The following is a 5,000-nucleotide window of genomic DNA, read 5'->3' as shown; positions in this document are numbered from 1 at the left end:
GCAGTAAACCTGGCCCCAGATGTCCTTGCATCGCCCCAGCTCCTGGCCCCGCCCTGATTCTGCCATTCTGCTGTTCTCTGATTGGCTCCAGAAAGACCACATGCTTGTTGGTACTGACCTTGCGGCCCGGGCCCTCGGTGGTCGCCGGCGGGGTGGGTGTGAGTATGGAGGACTGGGCGCTCCCTGCCCCGGCCTCGTTCCCCACGCATGGGGTCGCCGGGGTCGGGGCCTTCGGACATGGAGGGCAGCGGCAGGGCGTCAGGTAGAGGTACATGAGGACCAGCACCAGACTCACTACGCAGCCCAGCAGGGTGGTGAATCCGGTGTTGAAGGACTCGTGAGGCTCGTTCTCGTGGTGCAGCACCACCGTCACGTTGACCTCCCGGGTTTCATTACGCTGGCGGTGCTGGTCCAGAGCCATACACCAGTAGGTACCAGAGTCCTCTGCACGCGCCGCCATGATCTCCAGGCTCCCGTTGGTGAACATCTTTAAGGATCCATTGTTCCCCGGCGGTGCCACGTACTCCTGGTTTGGTGACACCCAGAGGAAGGTGACGCTCTGGCCGGTGAGAGTGGTCACGCAGTGCAGCAGCACCGCCTTTCCCGCCTTCACCGACACGCTGCTCCCCTGCTCTCTGAGCGGCTGACTCATCGCCGTCAGGTTGCACTTTTCAAAGTAGCGGTCGTGCTGGAAGAAGCGCACAGTGCCTTTCTGTATCCCATAGACCCGACAGGTGTGCTCCTGTCTGAAGTGTCGCACGGAGGCGTATCCTCTCTGTTCCCAGCGCCTGAACAGTCTGTACATCGAGCACTCGCACTTCAGGGAGTTGTTGTGAAGGTAGAGTCCTCTCTGGACCGGAATGGGTAAGTTTGAAATGTCCTCTAGAGGCAGATTGAGCAGACGGTTTGAGGACAGGTCCAGCATAGTCAGGTGAGGGTGGCTGTGCTCTTGGATGGAGAAGAAGGGGAAGTGAGTGAGGTGGTTATGACTGAGGTAGGCCTTATGGAGGTTTCCCAGTCCAGCCAGAGCTCTGCTCTCCACCTGGGAAATACGGTTGTTAAACAGCAGCAGTTCTTCCAGCCCAGTCAACTCTTGGAAATAGTGCTGTTCCAATATATGCAGCTGATTGGACGACAGGTCCAGGTGTCGGAGCAGCGCACCAGAGGTGTTTTGAAATGCCCCCAGGTGAATAGTAGTCAACTGGTTGTGCGCCAACCGTAAAGTCTCCAATCTAGAAAGTCCTTGAAAGGCGCCCCCCCTCAGCTGATTGATCCGGTTGTGGCTCAGATCCAGAGTGACGGCAGAGACGGGCATTTCTCCAGGGACCTGCTCCAGACCCAGGGCGGTGCAGCTGAGGATGTCCGAGGCACAAACGCACCTGCCTCCCTGGGACGAACCCTGAGACGGGCAGATGGTAGCGTGGACGGGGCTCAGCCGGAGCTGCAGGCACACTAACAGCACAGCGAAGAGCCTCCATGACGGAGATGCTGCTGTAACCAAACCCTTCAGAACAGCAGCGTTACCAGCAGCACACATCATGGCGCCAGCAGCGGGCTGTGGGCACCTGCTCACAGCTTCCTCTCGGTGACCCAGCTTGTTTCTCTGTGGAACGGCTGTGAATGCTCTCAGTTTATCTTCACATCCTTCACGCTGTGTGATTCATCTCATTTTGACGTAATTTGCTCTCCACAGAAACAGACTCCTGACAAAGTGACACATGACACTGTACATACGTGTTTTTCATGTTTCTCTCAGCAGCTTGTTCACATGTGGCGGGAAAGCCTTCCCTCTCCTGCTTCGGGCAGATCTGCCGGCGTCAGCGTTTCAATCCGTCCCTCAGTTTCAGGACACGTCTAAGACAGGTTACAGGGGACAAACACGACGTCTCTGAATGGCTCGCCCGTGAGTTTGTGCTCCGCTGTGACGGTTTGTTTTGTCTAACCTGGTTAGTGTTGAATGAGGCGGGTGCACCTGCGCTCACCTGCCGACACGGCAGCCACCTGGACAGGTCCAGTCAGAAAAGGAAGGCGAGCTGCAGGTCCAGTTGCGCCGCTGTGGGAAGCTGAACGTAAGCAGCTAAAATCCTCGTCCCTCAGGGCAACAACCAAAACAGACGGTGATGGATTAAACAGTGAGCGCAGTCAGAGTGTAGTCGCTTTAAACCTGATCCAGGTTTTGGGAACAGAGGAAAAAGCCGAGGTGAATTATTCTCCTGTCGTTCGTTTAATTCCAGATAGAAAATCCAGAGTGAAGCAGCTGAGAGCGTTCACTCATTCATCCCACAGCGGCACCTTTACACCTCCAGCACAGACAGAACTCTGTGCCCGCCGTACGATCCTTGGTCTGTGGACGCCTCGTTTGAGCCGGCGAGTCTCTCAGGTCCTCGTCCTGAGCAGTGAACAGACGACTCGGAGCTTCAAGTTTCAGTCCGTCCCCTCGAGCTCACGCTGTCTCTTCACTCAGCAGCTGCTGCCGTGACAGAGGACCCTCCTCTGAGCTGTAGCGTCTCTTTCTTTTCACGCCAGGTCGGGTTTTGTGAATCACGGCTCCAGCTGTCTCTGCCTCCCACAGCCGACCTGAGCCACGGATCAGATTTTCAAAGTAGTCAGCATCTTATCCACCTGGCTGCACACACACAGGCGGCGGCGGCGGCAGCTCTAAGGTTTCACGCTGCACACACACTCTGATCGACGCTGCTCGGAGCGAATTCCTCTTCTGTTTTCAGCAGTGGGAGGATTTTCAAACGGCTGGCTTCGCTCTGTGAAACACGAAACATTCAGCTCCTTCTGCGGCACACAGATACCAGGAGAAAAGTTGTCGTTGGTCCAGATGTGTGTGTGTGTGAGTCCAGGGTGTTTCCAGCTGTGAGTAGCGGAGGCTGAGCTGTGTTCAGTCTCTGCTGCCTCTCGTCTGATTTCCACTCCGTTTGCTGCTTCTGGTGCTTTCCCAGCTCCACCTCTCCTCCTCACTGCCTCTCCGGCTTAATCGTCCTCCCCCCTCTCCTCTCAGCATCCTCCCCCCTCTCAGACCTCCTCCCCCGTTCTCCTCTTGTCTTTTCTCTGCTCCGCTTGCTGTTTTTTTTTCCCTGTTTCTGTTTCAGGCTCTCATCGCTTCCTCCCTCCCTCTCTCTCTCTCTCTTTCTCCCCCTCCCCCTCCCTCTCTCTCCCTCCTTCTCTCCCCCTCCCCCCTCTCTCTCTCCCTCTCCCTTCCTCTCTCTCCCTCCCTCCCTCTCTCTCCCTCCCTCTCTCCCCCTCCCCCCTCTCTCTCTCCCTCTCCCTTCCTCTCTCTCCCCCCCCCCCCCCCCTCTCTGATGGCTGATGTTGCCTCAGGAGGAGCCTCAGGGCTGAGGAGGGACTGTGATTGGCCAGAGGAGCAGGGTAAAGTCCTGAGTGTCTCAGTGTCTCAGTGAATCTGCTGCTCATTTAAATCTTGTGTCTCTGTTTGTGAATAAAGGTGCAGTTCGTCATTTTGACCTCAGGCTTCGTGCAGACGGACAGAGACGTGTTCTCTCACTGTCTCACATCTCAACCAGTGCACGGTTTGCACTGGTTGAGATGTCTCACTGGTGTCTGTCCAGTCCTCCTCTGCTGTGTCCTCATGCTGACAGAACATTCTGTTTGTGTCCATGTGAGTCGTTTAACTGTTGGTTCTGACCTTTGTGTGACCTTTAAGCAGCTCCACTCTAACACAGCTGTGGTTTATTGGATCGTCTCTGGTTCAGCTCAGCACAGATTCAGTCCTCGTCCTCAGAGACGCACACAGCTCGTCCTCATACCTGAGACAATTTAAAGGTTCCAACACAGAGAAAAACTCTGGACACTTCGAGCTCACTTCATCTTTATTTCACCATCCCACTCACTGTGTGTGTGTGTGTGTGTGCGTGTGTGTGTGTGTGTGTGTGTGTGTGTGTGTGTATACAGTATGTGTGTGAATGTGCTAGGACCTGTCTTTGGGTCTTGATCACAGTGTGTGTTTCATGCTGATCTCCTGTCACAGGGGATTAAGATCAGAGACACACAGCCAGGGACACACACACACACACACACACACACACACACACACACACATACACACACACGGACACACACAGACACACACACAGGTAGTGTACAGCAGCTTTTTCCAGCTGAACGTGAGGCTGTGTGTGTGTGTGTCTGTGTGTGCGTGTGTGTGTGTGTCTGTGTGTGTGTGTCTGTGTGTGTGTGTGTGTGTGTTGGGGTGGAGGCTGCAGATTCAGTCTCCTTTTCCTTTCATGTCGTCATTTGATCCATTTTTAATGTCTCCGTGTTTGTGGAGATGATCTGATGTTTACTAACCAGCAGCTAGGTGAGTGTTGGTATTACGGTGGGTGTACGTTGGACAGGTGGTCCTCGGTGCTCCGGTGGACTCTGCAGATTAGTCAGGCGTCCGTTTCTTCATCACTGTTCATTCATGTGGAAGTCATGGTGCTGTGATCTGCTCTCAGTCTAAACACTCTGCCCTTTGTTGCTTTCTAATTAAAGAGGGGACACAAACAGCCCTTTGACAGAGACACAGTCTCTGACATTTCCCAGCCTGAACACTGTGACTCACTCTGCTCCTCTTCAGAGGACGGTCGTCCTCCTCTTTCCCTCCGCTTGGATGAATCAGGCCGCTGGGTCTTTTTTGTTGTTGCTTTGTGAAAAGCGGGAGGAAAGAGGAGGGGAGGAGGGAGGAGAGGAGGAGGGAGGACGGAGGAGGGAGGAGAGGAGTCTCAGTGTGAAGTGTCACGGTTGCTGTAATGATAAGGTCAGGGGACATTTTACAGGAAAATGTCACCGTGTTTCCACGACGATCGCCCAGGATTCACCCTGTGAAGGACAGCGATGAACCGTCTGCTGCACAGAGACGGGAGACGCTGTTGGACAGGTTCTACAGACTTCCTCTGTCTCTGGCTGCTTTAGATCAGGACACAGCATCAACAGCTGCCAACAGCTGGAAACACTGAGCTCAGCATCAGACTTCATCCCTTCACCCTCAG

The 5,000-nt window shown here is 54.6% G+C and overlaps 1 protein-coding gene across 3 annotated transcripts in view; it reads left to right on the top strand.

Moving 5' to 3' along the window:
- The window catches only part of LOC121179174 (E3 ubiquitin-protein ligase RNF123), a 53,634-nt gene that overhangs the window by 33,732 nt on the left and 14,902 nt on the right, over positions 1–5,000 (top strand). The gene's annotated exons all lie outside the window — the stretch shown is intronic.

The sequence above is a fragment of the Toxotes jaculatrix genome, chromosome 3 (genome assembly GCF_017976425.1).
Source record: "Toxotes jaculatrix isolate fToxJac2 chromosome 3, fToxJac2.pri, whole genome shotgun sequence".
Taxonomy (NCBI): domain Eukaryota; kingdom Metazoa; phylum Chordata; class Actinopteri; family Toxotidae; genus Toxotes; species Toxotes jaculatrix.
This window is presented reverse-complemented; position numbering and strand designations above follow the sequence as displayed.